The sequence below is a fragment of the Ictidomys tridecemlineatus genome, chromosome 2 (genome assembly GCF_052094955.1).
Source record: "Ictidomys tridecemlineatus isolate mIctTri1 chromosome 2, mIctTri1.hap1, whole genome shotgun sequence".
Classification (NCBI taxonomy): Eukaryota; Metazoa; Chordata; class Mammalia; order Rodentia; family Sciuridae; genus Ictidomys; species Ictidomys tridecemlineatus.
The window spans coordinates 98,716,019-98,743,814 of record NC_135478.1 but is presented as its reverse complement, the minus strand read 5'-3'; the positions used below and the strand labels follow the sequence as shown (position 1 = coordinate 98,743,814).

Genomic DNA, 27,796 nt, shown 5'->3' with positions numbered 1-27,796 from the left:
CTCTATCAGCCTCAATATGTTCAGGTAAATTCCTTCTATACATATTTTTATGTGTGTGTGTGTGGCGGGGGCAGTACCAGGGATTGACCTCAGGGGCACTCAACCACTGAGCCATCTCCCCAGCACTATTTTGTATTTTTAGAGAACAGGGTCTCACTTTTGCTGAGGCTGGCTTTGAACTTACAATCCTCCTTCCTCAGCCTCCTGAGCCATTGGGATTAAAGGCAAGTGCCATCACACCCAGCAATACATTTTGCTAAATTTTTTTTCATGAAATGTGTTGATTTTTGTCAAATATATTTTTTGCCTTTATGGGGGTGATTTTGTGATGTTATCCTCATTGTAACGTGGCTTATCACATTAACTGATAGCTCACTCCTGGGGGGACTGTATCTTCCCTCTCTGGGGATCTATGGCGTGGCATCCTGCCCAGATCCCAGCATGCCTACCTCTGCCTCGCCTACTTCCCAGACCCTCATCAGAACCACCCGCCACCCAGTGGGATAAGGGAGGTAAAGAGGTTATTTGGATTAATATACTTTTTTCCTCAGATTTCTCTCATTATCTTATTTATGTGTCCTTTAGAGAGTTTTTCTCTTTCCATCAGTCCTATATTCCCAGTAACGAAGAACAGTGCTACTCCAGGTATGTTTTAGATGTGGAGAAACATCACAAGACCAAGTTTAATATGTGGGCTCATATTAAAAAAAAAAATGATTCTACCGCATATGACATATTTTAAGATCACACTTAAAGATCTTGATATGAAGATATATATATATATATATATAGTGATATATATCTTGAGATATATATATATATATATATATATATATATATATAGTGTGTGTGTGTGGGGGGGGAGGGTGCTACTGCTGCTGGGGATTGAGCCCAGGACCCTGTGCATGCAAGATATATTTTAATCTGACTCTAGGAGAAGTGAAAGGGAAGCTGGTGAATCAATTGGGTTGAGCTCTTATAACTTACTGCTCCTGGTGTGTCCTGCCATTGTGCCATCCTTGGTGACTTCATCGTCGTTCATAGAGTGTAAGATTATGTCTTGGTTCGTTTGCTGTAACAGATACTGCAGGCTGTGGGAGTTATAAACAAGGGAAGCTAATTTGCCCCAGGATTCTGGAGGCTGGGACGTCAGTGTCTGTGGAGAGGACGTTTCCGTGGCATCGTAACCTGGTGGAAGGGCAAGCTAATTCACGCCAGCAGGAGGAGGGCAGGAGCCAGAGAACTCATGCAAAAGGGCACTCACTTTTATATCAAAGCCACTCTGTGGTGACTAACCGGTGCCTAAGATGGCAGCATTAATTCCTATGAATCCCTAATGCCCTCTTGAAGTTTCGACCTCCCGTACCATCGCAGCACAGTGTGGTATCAGCATGCATCTGGGAGGGAACATTCAAGCCATGACAGATTCTGTGCCTAAACCAGACCTCATTTCTAGCCTATTACTGTCACCCTGTGCATTCATCCAAGTCAGAACTAAGAAACGCTGACGGAGGCCAGCCAGCAGCCATATCTAATCCAGTCCCACCTTCCTGGAACCCATTTTTGTTCTTGCATACAGCTCCTTTTTTATGAAGTAAATTTCTCTTCATTCTCCTATACTTTAATGTCAGCAACCCCCCCCCATTAATTTCTCTGAGTCTCTTATCTTTAAATACCATCTCTACACGTTGCATTGCCTCTAATGTATGTCTCCCACTCGTCTCCGTCCGACTCTTGAGTCATAGATCCAATTTCTTCTTGATGCTGTCTTCTGCCAGAAGTATGAAAGGTCCCTCAAGTAGAACACATCCAGAGTCTACCCTGTGCATCTGTGACATTCCTTATTGCCACAGGCCAAAATCTTTGGAATTGTCCTTGACTTCTCTCTTTTCATTTTGGCCCACATGTCTGTCAGGAACTCACAGTGCACCAGAATCTGGTCACTTCTCAAGACATCACCACCACCTGGTCCTTCTGCCACCACAACTCCTGCCTGAATCCCAAACAGCCTTGGACCAGTTTCTGCATTGTTTCAATTTCTCTACAAGAATGTGAGCACCCTAAGGACACAATGGGATTTTCCCTTCTGAGTCCTCAGTGTCAAGAACAACTCTGACATGAATCAGAAGCTGAAAGGTTTTATCAATGAGTGAATGAATGGACCTTTTAAGTAGCCTATTTTAGAAGTTTTTTTTTTTCTTCTTCTCAGAATTAATAGGAATGAGGTTGCTTATATTTCCTTTCCAAATCCCAGGCCTAGCGAGTCAGTATGGTTAGTGTGTTTTGGACCAACAGCATCTGACACTGTGTCTCTGACAGCAGAAGGTTGGGAAGACTGATAGAAAATTCTGGGGACAGGGCCATGCAGGTGACAAATTTACACCACAACCTTTTCCCAATGACATACAGAGAAGATGAAACCCAGGACATGCTCTACAAAGAGCTTTCCAGTTGCAGGACAGTCTAGTCCCCCAAGGTTTTGCCTGTCACAGGGAACAGCACAGTATGCTCAACCAAAAATACACTATTCCCTTGAAAGCCACTGTCACCATAAAACACTATTTAAGAACACAGGTGCCACCTCTTATTTTTAGCTCTTGGTTTTGGATAAGGAAGCAACAAGAGATTTATGTGCCTGTCAAACCAGGACAAGATAAAGCACACTCTCCTGGTGCCTCATATATTTTCCTCATATATTTTTAGTTATATATTTTGCTCATGTGCTGGTGATATCTCCTTCTTTTGGTGTCTGTCTTCTCATTCTCTTTTGATTCTTATTAATGAGGGGGAGACAAGATGTTATTGCTATGGGCAAGACTTAATGAAATTAAAAAAATGAAGGAGAACATCACTTTGTACTTTTCCTTCTCCCACAATCTCAGAATGTAGTCTGTTTGGGCTGAGATGTCACTCTGTGGTGGAACAATACCTGCCTAGCTGTGCAGACCCTGGGTTCCATCCCCAGTACTGCCAAATAAATAAATGAATCATGGAGTCTATTTATGGCAGCTGTGAAGATAGGACATTCATCCTTTGCACACACTCAGATCTTTTAACACTTGGGAAGTTCAGAAGAAATGGCCTGTGGTATTCATTGGTGACAGTGCCAATGATTTAAGATCAGTCAGAGTTGATAGATACCTGATTCCCAGGCTCTCGGCAACTAAATATTTGATTTGCATTTTGCTTGAACTTTGAATAGCTGTAAAAGATCTCAACACCCACAGGATAAATTGGGCTTTGAATTTATGTGTCTGTTGCTATGGAAATTTATATTGGCACCATTTTAATACCCTCATCAAACTTGGGCCTTTTGCCACAATGTGGCCCTGCATGCATTTAAGGACAGACCTTCAGAAAAACTTGAAAATTCACTTGACTTTTTTTTCTCCCAGGAAAATTTAAAGTAGAAATAAACCATTTCAAACCTAAGATAAGTGCATATTTGAACTATGAGAACGGAAATCACCTGAACATGATTTTATGGTTGGCACAGTTACTCTGTAGATGCTACAAGGCATTGATTAGCTTCAGTGGAAATACCTTTGCATGGAGCCCAGGCCTTGCCCCACTTTCAAAAATTAATGGGAGACGTCCTTGCTAATTATTAGGACATGTTGCAAAAGGATGTTTTGGCAGGCTTTAATGATGGATTTATAACAACTGACCACTAGACCATGGGGCCTTAGTTTTTTGTCATAGATATTTTTATTTAAATGTGTGGCTATTACACACAGAATCTGAGCCCAAAAGATTGCTATGGGGTCACCCGGGAATGGTGTTATTCTTGGCCACATGATTAAGTTATATGCATTCCCATATATTATTGTTTTTTAAAACCCAGATTCGTTGTTAATACTATGTCACTATTCTCTGTGGTGTTCTGTTCACTAAGATGAGTGGCACAATTTACAGTTGTCATTATTTCAACTCTATTGTAAAGCAGATACTTTTCTTGCAGCAAAAGGAGAAGCATTTACATCACTGAGGAAAACCTTGGCCAACGTGGAGTTGAGGTGAATTTCGGAGCTGGAGGGCTGTTAGCCCTGTGGCACGCCATGAGCGCGGTTCCCAGGCTTCTTGTTCCCACCCAGGGCTGAATGACAGGGTCTCTGTTTATGTTGAGTGGAGCCCAGAAGCTGCTGCTGACATGGTGCATGGACGAATGAGGTCTTTGGAGATACAAATCACCACTGCGCTCTCTTTTTCTTCTGCTCCTCCACACTCAGAGCTCTGCCATGGGCTGCCCTTGGTCCCCTGACACTTCCATCCCCCCAGGTCCCGGCCCTGGGAGATGCTGCTTGTTACTGGACATGTTTCCTGGCAACTGAGCTCAGTTCTTCTTAGTACAGAGTAGGTTCTAAGTCAACATTTTGTATGGGACTCTAAGTCTCTTGGGGTTTTGAGGAATAAATAGGACATAATGGTGTCAAAAATTTTTTTGTTTTATTTATTTATTTATTTTGAGTCCTGGAGATTGGACATTGCAAATGCCACATTCCCCACTGGAATCTGCCTCCAGCACTAATATTTCTCTAATTTTATGATTAGATGTGGGTTTAACATATTTTGTTCAGGAGATACTGTGAATAGATATGGCAGGAGAATAATAAATGCTTGTCATCTTGTCTTAAAGTCACCAAAAATGGTTATTTCCATAGACATCAAATTATTTCAATTTCTGAGTGTAAGAGAAGCATAATAACTATCAACCAGCAAATCTTCTGTTGCCCCCTTCCATGAAGAATATGTGAAAAATAAGCCCACATTCCTAAAAGCGACAACTGGATCCTTCCCTTCTGTGCATGACGCCATCTCTAGATGACTGGCTGGCAGTCAGGCTGGGGAGGGAGGAACTATCCTGTCAGGTGTCTGGCTGAGGACTCAAGTGACTGCACCCCTGTGGATTGGTGTAGAGCTTCATTGGCCCGGATCATGACTCGCGTTCATCGGGGGTTTCATGACGCCCCTCCACAGGTAGCAACATTTGGGGACAGGGGCTGTGTATTTGCCCTGCTCTATTTTTGGGGTAGGAGGATACTGGGAAGTGATCCCTGGAGTGCCTTGCCTCTGCACCATGCCAACAGTCCTTTTAAATTTTTTTTTTTTTTGAGACAGGGTCTTGCTAAATTGTTGAGGCTGGGTTCAAACTTGCAATCCTTCTGCCTCAGCCCCTAATTTCTGAGAATACAGGCTGTAGGCGTGTGCCACTGTGCCCAGCTGTGCCACTCTGGCTCTAGCCATTTGCCCCTCAGTCCTAGTGGCCTGTGCACGGTCCCCCACCTCCTGCTTTGCTGATTGCTGCTGTGTAGTGATCCCCGCCTGGTGTTGAGGTGATTAGATCAAAGTGAACACTTGGGCTAGAGTTAGTCCAGTCCCTAGCTCTTTCCTGGAAGATGACTGAGAACTCAGATTTTCTGTCCAGCCTCTGCTGGATGGTCACAAGTAAAAGTTTTTATTACAAAAACTGGGTTGGGATGGCCACGAATGGGTCAGAGTCACCAGCTCAGAGAGAGCACATCTGCACAGAAAGAAAAGAACAGGGACTGGAGCCAGCGGGAAGCAGAGCGCAGAGACCAGGAGCCACAGAAACTGGAGGAGCCATCCTGATCATGTGAGCAGCACTTTCTGAACCCTGGCTGTGTGATGTTGAGGTGCCCTTTAAGTTTTAGAATGTGTGGTCCACTCACGTGTCTTCCAGGTGAGTCCCCTACTTGCCTCAGAAGGCCAAGCGAAGTTTGTTCCTCACCAACAAAACTTGTCACCAAGTCATGAACTTCCCAGGTGCCCTCTTCAGCACAAGTCTCCCCCCCAGTACGTCCCATGGGTTCCTTCTGCAGGTGTTGGTCCGTCTGATATGAAATTTGGTTCTATGGGATCCTGTTGCCAGAGACCCTCAACCTGCAGGGACTGAATGATTTCTGCTCAGTTGGCTGTGGATGACAGGGCACATTAGTTAAAATGTTGACCTGATCATCTGGTGAGCCCTCTCGCACACTGATGAGAGCTGCATGTAAAATAGGACATAAGTTGACCAAAACAGTCTGCTTCATAATTGGGTTAATTGGGTAAAAATTCACATAGGATAAAACGCCACATCTGTACTTGGCATTCATTTAATGATAGCACACTTCAGTATTTTATAGACCCTGCTTCATACATGCTGAAATATAATTACCCAGCTTGGTTTCCATCTCCACCATTAAGTGAATTACATGTCCTCGGCAAGGTAAGTCACTTAACCCGTGTCTCAAGGTAAGTCACTGAACCAGTGTTTCTTCATCTGTAAAATGGAACTACATCCACCTCATAGCACTTTGTCATCATTTATTTGCAGTTAAATGAGTCTCTATGTTTAAAGCAGGCCAAGACCTGTGTGGCACATGGCTCTTCAAAATCCCATAATTATTGACTATTATTGTTCTTACATTTAACACACATGACTAACAAGTGGCAGATTTAAATAACCAGTTCCAAGGACTCTAGTGTACATTAATTCTTTGCAGTGTAAAACATTTTATTATGATGATAATTTCAGCTATAGGGGTCCAAACTCATGTTATGGTTGGAGATATGGAAGTTCAGAGAATTGAAGAGATTGCTCACAGTTATAGATAGTAGATACCAGAGGACCTCAAGTTCTGTTATTCAGTCTCCTAGTGACATGTTGATTCTGCCGCACCACATGTGTGTGTTGGAAGGACACCAGCTTTATTTTTTAATAACTATAAAAATGGAGGAGACTATCATGTGAACATTTCAGTTAACTTTAATCAACGGAAATGCTCGGAGAATAGCATGTTCTAGTGAACTGAAAATTAACTAGGCAGAAAAGTCTTCAATTATTAGTCCTTAATGAGGCAAAGTTGAAGTTAGAGAGTCCATTTCTTGTAGAAGGCAATTTATCACAATTTGCACTCTGCCTGACACCGTGATCATCATGTTCAAAGCTCCACTTCTCAACCCACAGACTGGCAGAGGGATGAAGGACAGCAGAGGTGAAATTGCCATGTTCTGACCCCTCTGTTCCCCAAGTCCTCATCTCTCCAAATCACCTTGTCATCCTCTGAACCTTCACATACCTCCGCCTCTCAAAGTGGGTTCATGGTTCTGGTTTGTCAAGGCACCCTCTATTTGTTTATGAGGCTCCAGACTATACCACACTGGGTCTGTCCACACTCAGCATGAAGTGAGTTGTGCAGGGGTTTGCCCTGCCCTCCAGCCTGCTGATCATGTGGGGAGCAGAGAAACAGATTTTTTTAAAAAATTCAATATTCTTGGGTCCCCATCTTTCCATCATTGGTATTTTCCAGTGCATGATGGAGGATGCACTGAGGGCTGTGCTGATTGAGTGGGGAGCTGGAGGCCTGAGGAGCAGGTGCACAGGAGTCGGTCAGGCAGGAGAGCAGGAAGAAGAGTTTAGAACTCGGCACCATTTTCACTGAAACCCTTGGTCAGTGCCACATGGTCCCACAGTGTGCTCTTTGGTTTACAGCTAAGCTGTTTCCCTGTTTTGCACTTGGGGAGTCTCAGAGCCGATGGAGAGGAGGGCCTGGCGTTATGTTGGGAGCCCTGTGAATAGCTGGTAGAAAGCCACTGTGTGGGGAGCGAACTGTGCCCACCTTCTCTTGCCAGGGATGCTCTCAGAGACCCTCAGTCTCTGAAGCTGGGTTCTGGGTAGAGCAGACACCAGACTCCTGCAGCAGCCCAAGAGGCGGCCTTGACATTAGAGCCCTTGGGTGAAGATGCGAGGTGTTGTAGGTCAGGTGCGCCTGAGCCTGTGTCCACCTGGTGACCCCCGGGAGTGCAGAGCACAGTGGCCATCAGCCTGGTCTCCACCAGGACAGCCCGATGCTTGCAGTGGGCTTCCAGGTTCCTGGTGGCACACCACTCATGCTTGGCTCAGTGTGGTCCACGCCGCTCCCTGTGGGTCCACATGGGTCCCTGTGCTCCACAGGTGTGGTGGCCCACGTGTGTCTGTGTCCTTTGCTCTCCCCCTGCTCCACTCCTAGGAGGCTCAGGCCTGGAAGTGAAGACATCCTGCCCCTGTCTCCCTGGAATCCTGCTGGGTCCCCTGAGGGTCTGGCGCTGCTTGGGTGTTGTGTCTGTGGCCAAGACAAGGGAACCACCCAGCTGATGACTCCCCAGCTCCTGTCATAGACTGTGCTCACAACAGGAGGGCACCAAGGGTGGGGTGCGGTGGGGCCAGGTGGGCCCCCTGCGTAGGCATGGAGCAGGCCAGGGGCCGGTTGGCAGGCCACCCAGCAAGCAGGGACCACCTGAGCGGTGGTGGGACCAGGCGCCCTTTGGAAGAGACCCAAAAATTCAATAAGATATTTGAATCTTCTTTGAAAATTTCCCTTTGAGAGAGAACTGTTACCATCTTCCCTGGCAGCAGGCCACTGGGCTGAGCTGCTGTCTTAGTTGGCTGCAGACTTGGAGGGGATTGTAGATAACAGGACTAATTTTTAAGAATTTGTTATTTTCAAGTAACTCTTGACTGATCCTCCTCCCCCATTCTTGTTCCCTTATGGTAACGTTTAACTAGTCAGCCGTCCAGAGTGTTTCCAGTTTTGAGGGGAGCATTGGAATAGAATTAAAAACCAAGTTTTCTTAAGCCAATAACCCCACCACAAAGGCTGTTGTGGAAGAAATCATTTGTATTATTGAATATGTGCTCTGCCGCTGGGGTGCACCCCACAGGCCACCCGTGAAGGTGCTATGAAGACAGATCTCTGCATAGTGGGGGAGACTACGTGCTCTGCATACATGGACTAGATACCTGGTCCCCAAGTAAGAGGACACAAGGTTACCATCTGTCATCCATAGCTCATCCTGAGTTCACCGAGTGTTGGGGGGCAGGCGACATCTCTGTTGTGACTTGGCTTTGTCTGCAGAAGCAGCTCACTGATTGATAACTTTGTCACAGAGGATGGCTTTGCAATTTAAAGACAGGCACTTGGGGGAGCTAAGCTGTCCATCCTACAGAAATAGGGAGGCTGGCATTATTTTTCCAAGTCTACTTTCCAAAGAGGTGGCTCCCAGGAGCTTCAGGAAGACATTCCCAAGTCACAAAGATGACAAGGAGCCCGTTGAGTCTTCAGAAGGTTGTGTGTGTATTTCAGAGAGAGGAGGAAGTACTTTAAATCCCCCAGTTTTCTAACATAAATGCTTTGAGAATTAAGGGAGGTAAATCTCCTCCCTTATTTTCGACATAGAGCACTAAGCCTCTTATTTTTAGTTTGTACTTAACTTTTCCAGGGACAGTAGACAGTGAGCTGGAAGAGCCCCCTCCTCTGCATTACAAATCCATCTCAAATCCAACCACATACGGTTTAATTTTTAACTTGAATGGAGACACCCAAGGTAAGCTTCGTCCAATTCTAGTTGTAGAAAACTGTTTCACATTTACGTGTTCTTGGGCTGATGTTCTTACAGGTGTCTTTCCAGCACAGAATGTGCTGCAGGAGGTGAGAGTAAGATTGTAAGGGAGAGAGGTTGTGGGGGCCTTGGGGAGCTCAGTCTCCACAGCTCTGACTTCTGAGCTACATGCGTAGTTTGTTACACATTAAAAGCAGAACAGAAACTAGTGTTAGTAATGTATTTTATTTGACCCATTTATCTAAACCATTTTCATTTCTACGTGTTTTACCATAAAAATGACTAATAAGGGCTGTGGCTCAGTGGTAGCGCACTGGGTTTGATTCTCAGCACCACATATACATAAATAATGAATAAATAAACAAAGGTCTATCAATAACTTAAAATATTTTTTTAAAAAAATGACTAATAATATATTCAAATTATTATTTTCCTCTTTTTTACTAAATCCTGGAGGTCCAGTGTATGTATTTACACATGCTCCCCTCTCAGTTTGAACTAGATCCATTTCACACGCTTACTACCTCCCTGTGGCTGATGGTTACCTTACTGTGTGATGACAGCATGGACCTGCAGGGTGAGACAGATGACAAACGAGAAAACAAAGAAATCCTACATGAATTTAGATGAGGGCCAGTGCTCACCAACACCCAATAAATCAAGACAAATTATCTTAAAAATAGTACTCAGGAAATGTCCTGAAGGATCATATTTAGACAAAACTCTGAGGGGAGGTCACCAGCTCTGGAGGGCTCTCCTTACACAGGCCAGAGACCTTCTTCACAACCGTGTGAGTTGTTGGACAGCCTGACAAAGAGATGGGGCCCTTCTCCAGTTCCTCGACACCATGAGGTCCTGCAATCATTGTTTCAGAGTTCAAAATTCTCCCAACCTGAGGAAATGAAAGGAGGTCTCATCTGTGGGTAGGTCCATAAGTTGGTAAGTCTCTTAAGAAAACAGCTTGGGATGACCTAATGGAGGAGAATAGTCATGCACAGTGACCCACTACTTACACTCCTTGATCTTCCACCCCTGATGTATCCTGGAGAAGCTCTTGTGGGTGCAGAGCAAGAACCGTGTTTCAGGAAGCTGATACCAAGTTCACCCTAGAAAGAGTCAGAGTGGCTTTGACAGGAGAGTGAGTAGATATATTAGGTGGCACAGCACAGCTGCAAGAAGGAAGCAGCTGAACTTGGACCTCTCACCTTGGGTGAGTCTTTTGTTCTTGATTTCAAGAACAAAATATGATCCACATAAGACCAAGCTGTGTATGCGGTCTGTGCGTCTGTGTATATGCATTTCATGGGGGTAAGCAACTAAAGAAAAGGAAGCAAATTCCATGTGTTGATGAGTGCAATATGGTCATACATAGTCGTGGGTTCATTGTGAAATACACAGAAATGCACATGACCTACCTGCTCCTTTTCATTCTCCTGCACTACTACTTTCCCTCACCTCTCTGCCCTACCCCTGCTCCTGCAAAGCAAAGATTGTTTTAAAAATAATGATCGTGGCTGCTGCTGGGAGGCAGAGGAGGAGATGTGATCCGGGGTCCCCACCTGACCAGGAATGTTCTGGTTTCCGCTTGGTGTTGGCTGTTGGTGAGGGAGCTCGTGCTCGCTGTTCTCTGTGTGAGGATATATTTCACCACTTCAAAAACAATTCTGTTTTTTTTTAATTTCACATTTTAGTGAGGAATAGGGAAAGGTTTTGTGGCAAATGAGTATAACTGTGTGCCGGGCACACTTCTGACCCTGTGGTCTAAGACTCCCACCCACTATGTGAATCATGCCCGGAAATAGCCACAAACGGCTGCAAAACCCACCAGCTCCTTGGCTGCACCCCAGTGTCCAAACCATGCCCGGCCCGGGGTTTGCTCCACCCAGGAGGGCCCTCTTTAATTTCCCTGCATGGCTGACACTTTCTAAACCCCGTTCCCATCCCAGCACACCTTGACGATATCCCGGTGGGTTAGTTTCAGAGACAAGTATGAGGATTGAGAATAAACGATTCAAGGGCGGGGAGACCATTGAGGATGAGTGGGAGGCAGAGATTCTTGGGGACTCTGATGGGACAGAAATACAGGCAGCAGGAAGTGCATGGAGAATAGCCTAGCACAGGACTGGAGGCCGGGAGCGTTGAGTGGCTGTGTTGAGTGGGAAAGAGGGAGAGAGGACAAGATGCCAACTAATCGTCATCAGTTCCATCCTTTCATGTGGACTCTGCTGAGTGGACCAGGGTTTCCGTGGGCCCATTCATTAATGCTGATTTAAAATTGACATGAAGGCAGCTGCCCCATACCAAGTGTGTAACTGGAAAGACAAAGAGGGGATTGGCCATTTGTCCAGAGGAGAAGTTGAGGTTCAGAATGGGCCTGTGAACACAAGAAAAAGCTGGTTCTGGTAATGAGCCCTCACCTGGTGCCAGGTGCTATGGACCGCCCGTGTTTAGTTTCCTGCTCTTAAGCATTTGGAGTAGATACTGTGGGCACCCCATTTACAGACAAGGTCACAGGTTAAGTTACTGCCTGCTTTTCATAGTTGGGAATGAGAGCACCAGGGCCCGTCTCTGGCTCTGCAGTCTATTCTTTCTACTTCATTGCCACATGGGGCCCAGAAGGGTCAGCACAAAGCTGCTTGGCTCTGGTAGCTCTGGAAGGGAGACACCCTGAGTCTGTGCCAGGAAGGAAGTGGCCATGCCATCATCAGCCCCTGGACACTGTCCTTCAAACTCTCTGCCTCCAGCACCAGGTCCATAAATCGTTCCAGAAACCCCAGGGTTGAAGTCTGGAGGAGAGCTCCAGCCTGGTTGCCATGGTGATCCTTAATCATGGAGTGATCCAGGCTTAGTATCATGTATCCCTTCACCTTCCATGGATGGTAAAATCGAGGTCTGATGTGAGGCTGTGGTCTGAATGTATGGCCCCCATAATCATATGTTGAAATATTTTCCCCCCAAGTGTGATGGTGTCAAGAGGTATGGCTTTTGGTGGTGATTGTGACATAAGGGTGATGTCCTCATGTTTGGGATTAGTACCTTCATAAATGACACCCTGGACATTTTCCTTGCCCCTTCCAGCATGTGAGGACACAGCAGAAAGAAACCTAGGAACCAGAAAATGGGTCCCCACTAAATTCCAGTCTTCTGACACTTCCATGTCAGACTTCCTGCCCTGCAGAACTGTTATTTTGTTCTAGCAGCCTGAATAGACACAGATAGTTGGCCACTGCCAAGAATGTCCAGACAGGACCTTGAGTGGCTTTAGCTCTCTAGTAGGAGCAGGAGAGGATAAAGATGTTAGTTAGGTCACAGATTCTACAAGATATAGGTAGGATTTCCAGCTCTGTCATGGATCAGCTTTGTGATGTTGGGTACTGACTTAATTTCTCTGAGTCTTCATTTCTTGTTCTGCAAAATGAGGGTACTGAAAAGTCCTGCCACAGAGGGCAGCTGTGGAAACTAACTGGGCTGGGACTGCTGGCCAGGGCACTCCAGAGCCCAGGGCCATTGCTGAGCTGTGTGCCTGGGTGCCTTCACTGTGGAATTGGAAGGATTAACTTTCCAAACTCGCTGCATCTGTCTTAAGTCATCTTGAAGATTTAAGATTTCCATTGCTCTACATGTCATATTTGATATCTGCAAAAAATATATGTAAAGTATTTTAATTATGAAATATAATGGGCTGGGGGCTTTTCCTGCCTGTCTTCACTCCAGGTCCCAGGCTGAGGATGAACCGTCAGTGGGCACACAGCTGGACAGTGCTGCTGGGTGGAGACTGATCTGCAGAGCAGCCACCGACTCCGGATGCTCCTTGCCACTGGTGATGTGTTCCTTCTGCTCACCTTTCACAGGCCCCAGCAGGTCACGGGCCATGCTGGCCTTCAAGCTGGTGGCACCTTATCCAGCTCAGGCTGCTGAAGCAGACACCATAGACTGAGTGGGTCGAACAGCAGACATTTATCTCTCTCAGTTCTGGAGGCTGGAGGTCCAGGGTCAAGGAGCAGGCTGCTTGGTTCCCAGTGAGGGCGCTCTTCCTGGGTTTCAGATGGCCACCTTCCTGCTGTCCTCACATGGGTGGTGGAGAGAGAAAACCAGCTCCCTGCTATCTCTCCTGACCTTATCTAAACCTGATTATCTCCATAAAGAGCCCAACCTCCAAGGTCACCTCACTGGGGTTAAGTGTCAATGCATGAATTTTGGGGAGACACACGCTTTGGAAACCCTTTGTAGGTGACACCTGCCATGTCTTGGAGGGCGAACTTGATGACCAGGGAGGGACTAAGTGCCATGGGATGAGCATCATCAGGGTTGATTCTCAGAGTCTTAGGACCCTGTCCCCATGCAGCTGCCACTCGCACATACAGTCATGTCAACAAGTATTCAGTAGAAAGTGCTGAAAATAGCTTCCTGAGGGTTGGTCCACAAAGCCAGCAGCTGAGAAGGTCAGGAGGAAGGGCCACCATGGAGCGTGGGATGGGGACGGGGCCAGGCCCTCATGTCGGGGAACGGTTGCACTAGTTTGGGGACCATCACCATGGAGCCTGAAATACAAATCAGGGAGAGTATCTGGCATCTATGCAATGCAGAGATGAACCTTGGAGCTTCACTTGATTAGGGAAGAAAGGAATCACACTATCAGTGAAACAGAGGCATCGCTCATGCGGCGAGGGCAAATGCGAAACTCCCCCCTCCGTCATCATTTGGTGTCTTACTAATCAGTAATAAATAAGATCCTGATAAATCGGGCCCAATGTTCTGCTCTAAAATTAAATGGAACAAAAAATAGTTGAGAGCAGGATAATTTTGTCTGTGGCACCTTAGCAATAATGGAATGTGTCCTATTGTACCCAGATCACGTATTTCCTATCTTGCCATTTCCATGCATGACAGCTGTCCCCAAAGTGGTCCAAATGGCGGCTGCCATGTGGATGGTTGGCTTAAAGTGCCAGTTGTATTTCTGCATTGCCAAGTATGGCCAGGTCAGGTGACTTACCATTGATTTACTGTTGAAGACCTCATAGTTACTAAAGCACATACGTTTATCATAGGAAATGTTGAAACTTAAGAAAAATTTAGAAAGAAAAGAAAAATCATCTTGATTCCCAATAGAGACACTCCTGTGTTTTATAGGTTATTTATGTATGAGTGTTTTAGGCACAAAAGAAACACATGCACCCACAAACACATATTTGTAAATAACATTAATGGGTGGGTTTTTTTTGCTATCAGAGATTGAACCCAGGGGCACTTAACCACTGAGCCACATCACTGAGCCACATCCGTAGCCCTATTTTGTATTTTATTTAGAGACAGGATCTCACTGAGTTGCCTAAGGCATTGCTTTTGCTGAGGCTGGCTTTGAACTTACGATACTCCTGTCTCAGCCTCCCGAACCACTGGGATTACAGGTGTGTGCCACCATGCCCAGCCCATTCAATGGCTTTTGAAGAGTTTTACTGCTTTTTAAAAGAAGAACTCATTAACTTCCGAACTTCAGCATATTTTAAGAATTTCTCTGTCATTAAGTGCTTATTTTTAGAAAATCTAATATTTTCAAATAATATCAAAAGTGAAAACACAAATTGTTTGTCTTCTGTTTTTGGTATGTTCTATGTTTTGGTATGTTTGCTTTCTGGCAGATGTTCCACTAACCCTGGATTCCTTACCCTTAGGACTGACATGACATCTCGTTGGCCCCCATGTTGGATAAGACCTCAGATGTGGTTGTGTTTGATATCTGCTAGGCACCCCAGACAGAGAGGGGTTAAGAGACTTCACAACAGAGAGATTAGTTGTTTAGGAGCCTTCGCTCTGAGAAAGCCCGGGTCTCAGTGCTGTTCTCGTCACAGCAGAGCTATGAACTAGAGATGTTGTCAATACAAGTAATATTCAAAGTGTTCTGAAATCAGTGGACCCTTAAGCAGCTGCCCATGTTGCATAGCTGAGACAAGAAGACAGGCAGGAAGCTGGCTGCCCGGATTCCAGAAGCCACTGTCCTTGATACCCCTTAACTTGTGCCTAGTTGTTGAGAGCCACAACCAAGTCAAGATGGCACCTGACATTTTGCCAGAAGGAGTGGTTGAGAAGTAATGCCAGTGAGCCATTAAGATGATGATGATTAAGTTAAGCTATGTATAATTATTAAGATAATGACTGATTGCTGTAACTGGATGATGCTAAATTGAAACAAGCTGTGTATTCAATTGTGTATATAAACCTCTGCTGTCCAGCAATAAGGCGGCTCTTGTGGAGTACCCATTGAGTTCCTGTTGGTTCTCACGAAGTTTCCCTTGAGTTCCGGGTGAGTTCCCGTTGGGTTCTGGCAATAAAGTAGTTCCTGTTTGAACCTACAAGTGGCTCGTAACCTCCCGGTTATTTGTGCCCAGCTAGACTGCCACCTAGTCTCAGGGAGTCACCGTGGAGACATGGTTAACCGTTTGTAGGGGCCCGTGATGTTTCTTCAGGAAGCGCCTGTGTGGCCATAGGGGCATGGTGTCACCTTGGGCTCTGGAAGATACAGGGACATGCCTGCAAGCTATGAGGAACACCACCAGCACCAGGACACTCGCTTTCCATCCGACTCCAGAACCAGCATCTGGACTGGAGCTCGTGTGGTTAAAGGCCACAGAACCTTCCCTGTCTTCCTGCAGGAGCCTGGTGCACACACATGTTCACATTTATTCCACAGTATTTATGAGCAACGTGTGGGCCGTGGCAGGGAGAGCCCTCACCATGGAGCCCTGAAGACCCTGCGTGTCCACACAGTCACGTAGCAGAGCTTGACCCAGAACCGAGCTGTCTTGGCGGAAATGCTTCTGACCCTCCTGCTCAGCCCATCCCCCAAGTAGCTCCTGCCTGCCCTGCAGGGAGATGTGCCCTGGCTTCTGTGAGGGATGGGCATTCCTGGCCTGCCCGTCTCAGGATGGAGGGAGGGGACTATTCACCACTCAGTTTCATCCAGACCTGGCTCCTGGGTACTGCTGCATCCTGAGACTGACATTGCATGTGCAGTGATGTTCTTTTGGAGAGTGGGACGTGACCATGGAGAGTGGGCACCTGGGGCTGTTCTTTCCTCTGATTTGAAAAGTGCACTGTCCACACCTAACAGAGCTGCTGTGTATCTTTGCCAGCTGTGCCAATCACACCTGTTTGTGCCAATTCCATTGCTTTGCCATGTGTAGAACCAACACACTGAGCAGAGCAGACGTGGTGGCTTTTCTGCTTAGCTGTTGTGCATGTGTGCACACACGTGTGATTACCATGGGTGATTACCAATCATACTATAACTAGATTCTGTTCAATAGAAAACTTGATATGAAGACTTCCATGATCTGTGTGGAGCGGGGAGGAGGGAGGAGGTGGGGCAGTCGGCCTTGCTCTTGCCGGGTGCTTCCCATCTGAGCCCCCCCTCAAACCAAGTGTGGGGAACTCGGGTGCCCTTCATTTCAGGACTCGCAGTGTGCAGCCCTCACTCTGCGGCTGGAGTGCCCAGTACAGGAGAAGCAAGGCTCCCTGGAGCTGCCCAGGGTCTGGACCCAGCAGTTTGGCTCCTCCAGGAGGGATGGTTTAGGTCTGGAAAAGTTGCACTCCCTCATGGATGACACCACTGAGCTGTGGGGGCAGAGCTCACCTTCCCTCTCACTCGGATGGCAGAAGAACCCACAGGGGGAGGAGAGCCCAAGTGCTCCTGCACCACAGTATCCTCTGACTGAGCACTAATTGTTGGGATGAGACAGGACAAGGTGAGCTCAGGGTGGCCCACGGCTCCATCAACTTTACTCTATTTGTGCTTGAAGGCCACAAGCTTGGTGTTCAGCAGAGCAACCGCTAGAGGCTTATTGAGAAGAGTTCCAGAGGCTACGATGCTGACCCACCGGGGCCTCTGAGCCTCTCTCTCCCCTGGGCCTTCTTGCTTTTAATCTTTCGTAGAAAGATTAAGAAAGGCCTTCCCCAGACTTTAGCGCTGTCCCCGCGGGCTGCTCAAATGCATTTTGATAAGACACAAAATATCGAGTGGTAAGCAGCACGGGGAATTGGTACTCCTCAAATGTCTCATGTCGTTCTCCTGGCTTTCCTTGCAGTTGTTAGAGGTCATGTGACTGATCCTGACCAGTGGACTATCAATGCAAGCGATGTGTGTCACTTCTAGATTGGAGTGGCTAAGAGCTGCATGCCTCCTTCTTATGTCCCCTGACCTCTTTAATGATTCTGGAGGCCAGAGACTGCATATGGTGCCTCTGTAAGATCCAAGGCAATTGCCTAACTCATCAGGCTTACCTAAATAAATAAAAAAGGTTTAGGCTTTGGTATTTGTCCTGTTAGAAGGTATCCTGAAAAATACAGACTGCCCATCCCCAAGCCTGTCTCCAAACCCCTTCCAACCAGTGCAGGCAAGACAGTGTATTGGGAGAAGCCTCCTAGGACAGAAATTGTGTGCTCAGTCAGAGGGCGCTGTGCTATGGGAGGACTGTAAGTTCCCTGACTCAGAAAGGTCTCTGCACCTTGAGTGGCGTTAGTCTCAGCTGCAGGGGAAATGGAACTCCCTGGGTTAGTCATGATGAGAAGACATAGTCAGACTTTTCCAACAGAGCATGAGCTGTGAATAGAGCTGGACCCAGAAGGTCTTCTATTTCATGCAAAATGAAAGATACTAAGTCTGTTCATTTACACAGTAAGTTAAGTCAGGTATTAGAACCAAAGGAGATTTTAGAAACAATCTGTTGAAAAATTGTTCAATCTAGTTTACACACTGGATGAGGTCCACTGGGATCCCAGTCTCTGTAGTCCTCTGGGAAGGCAGAGGTAGGGGTGCCCCACCCATTAACTCTGGCTCCTTCTTGTGAGTTCTGGGTTGGGCATCAGAAGTGGACCTCGTTGTCCTGGTGGCCTGCACGAGTGTGTCCGGGTTGCTGGAAACCATAGCAGCATCTACCTCCATGGCTGTGCCTGATGCTCAGAGATGCTGGGGCCTAACCTGCCCATGGGGAGGATACAGGAGGGGGAGAGGTTAACAAGAGGCTCATGATGTGTAGGCTGGGAGCAGCCTTATAAGGAGACGTGTCTTCAGTCATGTAACTGGGTCTGCCTACGTTAAGGTGAGAAATGCCATCTGCCCTCCTGGTTGAGGGCAACTTGTTCTCTTTCCTGCTGTTCCTTCTTTTTCACCCCCAAGGGCCCCGTCTTCTTTGTCTCCATTACTGGTCTCTTCCTATTGCATGTTCATGCTATGTTTCTCACTCACTGAAAACAGAAAATTGTAGAAACTAGGAAGGGACTGAAGGGTAGGTTGGCCGTGAAGGGCTCTTGTGGACACAGAGGGCCAGGTGGACTTTCACGGTCACATCTTCTTTAGGGGAGAGAGAGTTTTTGGCTTGGCTGAGTGAGTTTTGTAAAGGAGGATAGTGTGCATTAAAAATTCAGTTTAGATCAGTCTTGGCTTTCTCCATATGTGTTCCAGCCAAGAATTGTTATGGAATGAGCCTTTCCCAGAAATTACCCATGAAACACTAGTCACAGACAATCTTTTGTAAATAACTGATTGGTTATAAAGGGGACTGCAGCCAGACCTGAATGTCCACTCTGAAGTTCCCAGCAAGGCTCTGCCTTCAGTTGAGACTTGTAGCAGCTCAGAACAGAAAGAATCTATTCCAAGGAAGGGCAGCTGTGCTCAAGGTTGGGAGCATGCTCAGAACTTCCTCACAAACCCATGGGATGAAGGAAGCCGTGGGTATTATGAGTCTCATAACTATGTACCTGTATAATCTATGTCATCACATAACACGGTGCTAAAGAGCTACCTAGCCTTTGAGATGAAACCTTAATTTTTGTTCTGGTTTTTCCAGTTTGTATCTTGGTGACCTGGGGAATATTCCTAATGCCTCTAAGCCTCAGTCTGTGTTTACAAAGTGGGGATGATAAATGGGCCCTTGCCTTCAAGTTCTGTGGGGGGTTAAATGTGAAGATTATGGAGAAGAAAATATGCCCTCTGAGCAGGGCCTGAGATGCTCCGTGGGGAATCCCCCTGCCATTCGAGGAGCCCATCTCTGCAGTTCCTGAACATGCACCCCTTTTCCCTGGACACAGAGCTGGGTGACATTCCTCAGCCTCTGTGACAGTTGGATGTGGCTACATGCCTGAGTATTAGCCAATGAGATGAGAGTAGAATCAAGGTGAGCCTCATCCAGCCCTGCCCCTCAGAACCCCACCCACAGTCTTGTGTCACTTCCCCTGCACTGTGCGCCTTGGCTGAGCATGGCAGGCATGTAGCTGCTTGAAGGTGGTGGGGCTGTGACCTGGAAGGAGACTTCATCAGGGACCTGGAAGAGAGACCCTGTTAGACTAAAGCATCGTTCTAACTCTGTGAGAAGACAATACATCTTATCTTGCTTTAGCCAGGACTCCTGTCACCATGCATTTGGAGCAACAGCTAGTCTGACCTCCCTTTATAATCCAGCACCCCACTGCTCTGACGAGGAGGGACGGTGATGGATCTTTTCACTGCCGGGTGGGGCCTTCCACCCATGACCAGTTGTGCCTGTTGATGATGAGGCCTGTGTTCTGAAAGTTTGCTGGCTCCAACTTAAAATGCAATTTCAACACCTTGGGGCACATCTAAACCATATCCCCAGTAGAAGTTGGAGTCTACTGACTACAGTGTAGAAGATTAGAAGGCAAAGCACCAGCCATATGACTGAAGTTCAAACAGAGACAGTGACGTGACCTACCTGAGATACACCTCTTGTAAATAATCATCACTATCACTGTCACCGTCACGTCATATTCATATTTCTCTTCATTATCACCACCAGCACCATCACCATCATATTCATCTTCATCTTCATCACCATCATCACTATTACCACCACCATCATCACCACCATCATCATCATCACCATCATTACCACCACTACTACCATCACCACCATCACCACCATCACCACCATCATCATCATCATCATCATCATCATCATCATCCTCATGACTAAATCTACACACTTTGTGTTCACTCACTAAGCAGATTTTGATCAGCTACCAGGCGCAGAACATGGTCCATGCTCTGGGGGAACCTATATTAGGGAAGGGAAATATCAATAAACACATAATCCAGGGAACGTGGGAGGGAGGTTTTTGTTGTAATAAGTTCTATAAACAAATGAAGCAGAATAAGGGTACTGTGAATGATCCGTTATTTTAAACAGGGTGGCAGGAAGGGATCTCTAAGCACAGACCTGGAGTCAAGATGAAGTGCAGCTCTGTCGTGATGGACAAGCATTTGATATCAGTACTGTCAAGATGTGGGCCATCTCCGTACCCTCTGCTGGAAGTGATCATATGTTACATTTTTCAAATTCTTCTCTCTCTCTTTCTCTCTCTCTCTCTCTCTCTCTCTCTCTCTCTCTCTCTTGGGACTGAACCCAGGGTATTCTACTACCGAGTTACATCCTCCGTTCCTTTTTATTTTTGTTTGGAGACAGGGTCTCACTAAGTTGCTTTGGTTACAGTGTGGAGTCTTTCCTGATTGACTGCTTTCACTTAGTAATATGCATTGAAGTTTTCCACATGTCTTTTCATGACTTGGTGACCCATTAACTCATTTTTCTCTTGCATTCAGTAACATTCCATTTTCTGGATATAACGCCACTTATTTATCATCTACTGGAAGACATTTGATTGCTTCCAAACCTTGGTAACTATGGATGATGTTTCTGCAAACAACTGTGTGCAGGTTTTGTGTGGACACAGTGTTCAATCGATGTGGGTAAATACCAATGAGCAAAACAACTGGTTGTGTGGTCAGAGCATAGTTAGTTGGGTAAGAAGCTGTCAAACTGTCTTGCAGTGATTGCACACTGGGCTCTCCCACCAGGAGCTGCTGAGTGCTCCAGCCCTCCACCTCCTCACCAGCACCTGCTCTTATGGGTGCTGTGGTTCTGGGCTGTTCCAGTTGATATGCAGGGCTTCTTGGTGGTGCTGTGGCTTGAGATTCCTGTTGCCCTGGGACATGGAACATCAGTTCACGAGCTAACTGGCAATCTGATATGCTCCTCATTTTTAAACCAGGCTGTTTCTTTTTTTATTGATGAGTTTTAAGAATTCTTTGCATATTTGTATAACAAGTCTTTCTGAAATGTATCTTTTGCAAATACTTCCTGTCAGTCCGTGGCCTGCATTCTTATTTATTTATTTATTTTGGTGGTGCTGGGGATTGATTGTGCTGGCCTTGTGCATATGAGGCAAGCACTCTACCAACTGAGCTATATCCCCAGCCCATGCATTCTTATTTTATTGGCAATGTTTTCCGAAGGGCAGGTTTAATTTTAATGAAATCTAGCTCACTAGTTTTCTTTTCTTGGTCATTCTTGGGTGTTGAATCTGAAATGTTGTTACCACACCTAAAGCCATCTAGCTTTTTCTCCTATGTTGTCTTCTAGGAGTTTCAAGTTCACATTTAGGTCTAATCGTCCTGAGTTAATGTTCTTAAAAAATGCAAGTCTGTGTTTAGATTTTTTTCTATTTTTTATTTGCATATGGAAGTCTAGATGTGCCCATGCCATTTGATGAAAAGATGTATCTCTTCTCCCCATTATGTTGTCTTTGCTTCCTTGTCAAAGATCAATTGATCATATTTACATGAGCCCCCAAAGCTTTTTTTTTCTTTCATAAGTAGTTGGCTTCAGGAATTATGTTATAGTCATGAAAAACAGACTAATGCACATAGTTAACAGGTGGTAGTAGTAGAATACATACCTGGATTCATGTGATATAGTTCTCCACAGAAGTATGAGCTTTCCTTGAAACTCCTTCACACACCATCCCCACTCATTATTCCTGCTTAATGTTAACTGTTACTGATCACCTCTGCCCCACAAACTGTAAAAAGCATGCCCAGCTTTGCTCGTCCCACCCCTCCCCAAATAGGGTGAGGGCCGACCATGATTTGTTGGTGTTTCTTACTCTCTTAGTTCCTTTAGAGAAGGATCTAGTTAGTTTGTCCCAGAGGTCCGCACAAGGCTCCACCCAGAGATGGCAATGAGGAGGTAGTACTGGAGCACATCACCCATTGAGGGTGTCTTCATCATTCGGGGTAGGAGGGCTCTGGAGGGGCTGGTGCTTGGCGCTGAGTCCTGCCTCAGGCAGTCTGCGGTGTGACCTTCACAGGGTTTCAGGGGTGCCATGGTCTCTTTCAAGGGAGCCTCAAGCATACGGGCTCTTCCTCTGCTCCATTGTTCTTGAGGAAATGAAGATGGAGCCTGTGAAGGTAGGCCACGGGTCCCTGAGAGGTGAGTGTGTTTGCACGGACATGGGGAGAAGGCCCAAGAGCTTCTTAGACCTAAAGCCACTGAACTGTAAAGATGGCTGAGCAGGGACAATAGTTAGAAGGAACAAAATTTCTAACAAAAGTTAGAAATTCAACGCTTTTTGATTTACTAACTCTCTTTATTTTATGTAGCATCCGTTCCAAACTCTAACTAAAATCCCCTCTATTTCTTTTATAAAATAAAATAAAACCCAATCTGGACTGTAACGTAGAAAGCACAGCCCTAAAGCGAGATCAGGAACACCGTTATCTGCCTCTGAAACCTCGTCTGATTCTCACATGATGGAAAGCAAGCAGGCTTTCAAAGCCATGGGGCGGTGAGTCTCTGGAGATGTTAGAATTTCCACTTTGAAAGGATGTTTCCTACAACTTCCATCATGAAACAGTGAAATCGTCACCGTCCCTAACCACAATGAAGGAGACCTTCCCCCATCTACGAGGAATGGGGGAGCAGCAAGTTAGGCTCCTGGGGAGGAGTTGGAACTGGGAGAGCCTCTAGCTGGTGTGAGATCTCGCACAGGTGAGGGGCAGAGACAGGGGTGGCAAGGTGACAGGAGAGCCCCCAGCCCACCTCTCCCACACCAGTGCTCTCACCACAGCCCAGGGTGGGCTTCCTGCAGGGGCAGCTCACAGTGGGACACCAGAACACAGTCTGCCTTTAAACATGGGAATCATTCCCAAAAATGTCTTTGTGGGCAGCTGGTGAGGCACAAAATAAACACAGGCCTATTTGCAAGTAAGTAGGAATTAGCATAATCGGCAGCTGCAGCATCACCAGGGACACAGAACTCCAGAGTCAGTCAGGGAAGGGACCTGCAAGGCATAATGAGTTACTTGCCCCCGCAAGTGTCCTGCAGACCTTACCGGCTCCTGGCCTGGGCATCCTCCAAGGCTTCCAATTCAAACAGAAAATAGCTCAAGGACCTAATGCAATATGCCAGGGGTTAAAAATAAGTTTCCCTTGTGCAGAATGAATTTTTTTAAAAGAGTGTTTTTATTTTCCACTGTCCAAAATGTAATAGGCAATTTTTAGTCATCTATGGAAAAATGTTCATTAAAAACCTCCTCTATTTTGTCACGAGGAGAAAAATGTAAGAGCAAACAAAGGGGCACCTGGGAAACGAGAGCTTTAGATTTTCCTCTGGGGAAGGCCAGCCAGTGGGCTGCACAGACCACGTTTCCAAGCCCGGGAAAGGCAGTCTGCGTGCCCAATATTTAGAACTGGACATCACGCTGGGTGACCAAAAGAGTTTTCTGCGCAGTCCCAGCCTCCACCTCTTGGTGCTGGGGTGGCTGAAAATGAGATTATTTGGACACTCAAGACAATATGTACTCACCTTTGCAGAGGAGGGAGCAATGCTTAAAGTAGCTTTTTATTGATCAAAAACCTGTGATAGCAAATGGCTGTGGAGGGCAGAGAGGGCTGTAATCAGTAAGTGAGCTGTTTCTCTCTCTCTCTCTCTCTCTCTGCCCTCAGCCCCCATCTCCTTCTAATTCCATTTCCCAACCTACAGACTGGTAAATACCTTTTGGCTGCAAATTTCTGAGTTTGGAAGCTTGTCATGAAGATGCTTTATTCACAACAAACTTTTACAAAACCCAATTACTGTATCAGATTCCATCAAAATAAAGGAGCTTTCCTAAAGTCTCTCCTGGCTCATTTTGTCTGGAACCATGCTCTGATCTCCCTGGTTACATTCCACAGGCCACTGCTGCTGCTGGGCTTCGCCTTGCTGCGCTTCACCGGCTTTGAGAGTTGCCAGGCACCATCAGGGCCCTGACCTCTCCATGTGTTCTCCCTGAGTCTGCAGAGGCGGCCAGCCCCTGTCCATTCTCGCCCGCTTTAGGAATGGAAAGTAGGTCAAACTTAAAAATAAACACAAGCAAGTAGCCCCCGGCCCAAGAAAGGCTGGCTGTGCAGAGCAGGCCTGGGTGCACCTCCCGAGCAGAGGGTTGGCAAAGCCGATATGTGGTAGTGTCGCCTGCCCACTGGCTTGATTTCCAGGGTCATTGTTCTTTACAGATGCAGGAGGAGAAAAAAAAAAAAAAAAAAAAAAGGAAAAGCTTTGAAATTGTTTATTATTCTTTTTTCCAAGGGAAAATTTATCAGCCGTGTGCACGTTCAGGGCTTCAGGCTTGACTAGTTTTTGGAGCTCCAATCATATAAACAGGATTCTGTCACCTGCTGCGGCCTCCCCCACCTCTTATTGCCCAAGTTCATTTCCCACAGACGATTTGGAAAATACACCTACAAAGAGGAGAGAAAATGGATACATCATTTCACAGTCAGAGGAAACTGGGGTTAAAATTTTGGTATGTTTCTTTTCGGTCATTTGTTCTTAGCAAAAAAAAAAAAATGCATTTAGCACTGTGGCGACCACTGGCCTTCTAAGTTGGCCTGCAAGAACCTTACTCCTTTGTAGATATGGTCATCTTGCATGTGAGTGAGACCTACGGATATGTTTACCTATGTGACAAAGGTCAAGGAATTTTACAGGCACAATTAAACTCTCTAATCAATTAACTTTGAGGAAATCAAATGAGAGGCATCCATGGCAAGCCTGCCCTAATCAGGTGAGCCCTTACAAGGAGACTAAGGACTTCCCTGTGCTCAGAGGCTGGACACAGCAATGGACACTTCCTTGCTGGCCTTGAAGAAACAATTCAGCATGAGTTCTTCAGCCACAAGAAAGGGATTCTGCCTACAGTCATGGACTTGCAAGAGCTCCAGTCTTAAATAAGACTCCAGACCTGGCTGATACATATTGTCATCTTTGAGACCCTGAGTAGAGGTCCCAGTTATTCTGTGCCTATGTGAGAGAATGAAGTTGTGTCAGAGATGATTATTTGTGATGTAGCCTAAAAGACTAATGCAGAGATGTGCCGTGAAGGAATTATGTATACAGTGACATGGGACCCTCTTGTCACCTGGTTAATTGGTGACTAGCACTTCACTGCATGAGGTGCTATTGACTTTTAATCCCAGGCCTTGTGCATGCAAGGCAAGCACTCTACCAGCTGAGCTACATCCCCAGCTGACTGTTGGCTTTTGATATTTACCTCACAGGTTTCTCATTTGCAAGTTATGGCAGAACCCATCCTGTGTTGTTAGATACAGATTGCCCAGCATTTCATTATCATAAACAGTGGATGAGTGAACATATTTGAACTAAAACATTGTTTGCAATCCATGATCAATTTCATAGCGTACAGATTGAGATGTAAAAAAGGTGGGTCAAAGTTGAAATGCCGGTTTTTAACATTCTTAATGTACAATACTGTGAACGTAGTCTTGCAAATTGCTGTGACACTTCCTGGCATCAAGCACGATTTTCTGTCTTTTCATTAACTATTTCAATATTAGATAATATCAGACATTAGCTGTAAACCTACAGACGTACATGTTTAACATTTTCGTCCGTGTAGTTGATACCTTGCTGAGTGCACTTGGCCCTCTGTATCCATGAATTCTCATCTGAGGATTCAGTTGACCTTGGGTTGCAAGTATTTCTAAAAACTCCATCTGTGCTTAGCATGTACAGACTTTCATACCTCTTCCTGTTCCCTAAACAACAGCCATTTACACAGCATTTGTGTTGTATCAGGCATGAGGTGTGATCTAGAGATGATTTAAGGAACAGGACACGCACAGGCTCTAGGCAAATGCCATGCTACTTCATATATGGGACTTGAGCACCCTTGATTTTGGTGTCTGCAGGTCCCCGAGGAGACAGAGTAAGGACTACACTGTATAAGCACTTGTTACTGGTGAAGTTGAGCCTTTTTTGCTCAGTATTGTTTATTGGTATTTGTTCTTTGATGGATCATATTTTTATAATCTTTGTTATTTTTCTTTTGATTTTTAGGGCTCTTTATATGTTAGAAAACTCACATGGAGTCCTAGCTCTATATCATATTGGAGATGTGGACATTTCAATCTTGGCATTGAGTAATACCTCACCACAGGGTATTATATGTCTTAGGTGATGTTTTAAATTGACATATTCCCAGACTTGAAGCTCAGAATTCTTAGCTCAAGTGCCTAGATGACAATTGTCATCCTTCTGGTGTCAGTCTTATGCTCAGGTACATGCTCAAGTCTTGCAAATTGAAACTGAGGGACATATCTGGTTTCAGTGAAAAGAGGAACCCAGAATAGAAACATAGACATGTGAAGAATTGGGAAAGAAATGCTAAGAATGAGCCTTCCCCTCTGCTTAGGATTTAGACAGGGGCCAAGAACACCTCACCTGGTACCAGGAAAGGCCAGGTCACCTACACAATCTGAAATGTTCCCGAGTCCATCAGAGAGCCGAGGTTTGGAGGCCACCAAGTAAGCTGAATCCTAGGAAAGGATGGGAACCTTCACAGAGAGACAGGATGACCAATACTTTCACCTGTGTCAGAATGTGGGATGAAAAGGTGGCTGTCCTGCCAGTGGCCACCGGTGGCCAGTGAAGATGTTCAGGAGTGGCTAAAGACCATGAGTGAGTGGGCAGGACAGTCTGGAGAAGCTGCGGGCCCCAGATACACGGGGGTCCAGATAACATGGAAGTCCTTCCCTGGACCTTGGGCAGGTGCTGGGGGAAGACTGAAGCCAGGGCAGCTCTCACTAGGGTGGCCTGACATACACATGGGGACTTGTGGTTTCTTTAGGTGGGCTCTATACTTTCCCTGCTCCCCAGAAGTTCTTCCGACTAACCCCAAGCAGGATATCACCAGGGGCGTGGAAATAAGCCCTCCACCCCCAGGACACGGACACCTATTGCCCCTGCAGGAGGAGCAGAGGCACAACCTTCTGGCCTTTCTAAGAGGGGGATGGGGTCTCTTGGATTCCCAGGACACAGAAGATCATTCTCTGCTGCTGGTTGGGGCACAGAATAAAAAATTCCCCAGGAGATCCAGGAAATCCCAGGGGCGAGACTCCACGTCCACGAGGCAGAGACTGGACACCACACAGGAGAAAGGAGCTCTGAAGCTCCCCGCCCGAATCCCAGGTCCCCAGACCCTGCCTGGACTGAGGCTGAATTAGGACGACAGAGAGACACCCACATCCCAGTAACCACTCCATGAGAAGTAAAAACTTATATACATAGA

At 46.2% G+C, this 27,796-nt stretch overlaps 1 pseudogene; it reads left to right on the top strand.

Annotated features, from left to right (window-relative positions):
• The window catches only part of LOC106145403 (transmembrane protein 132B-like), a 738,363-nt pseudogene that overhangs the window by 113,802 nt on the left and 596,765 nt on the right, over window positions 1-27,796 (top strand).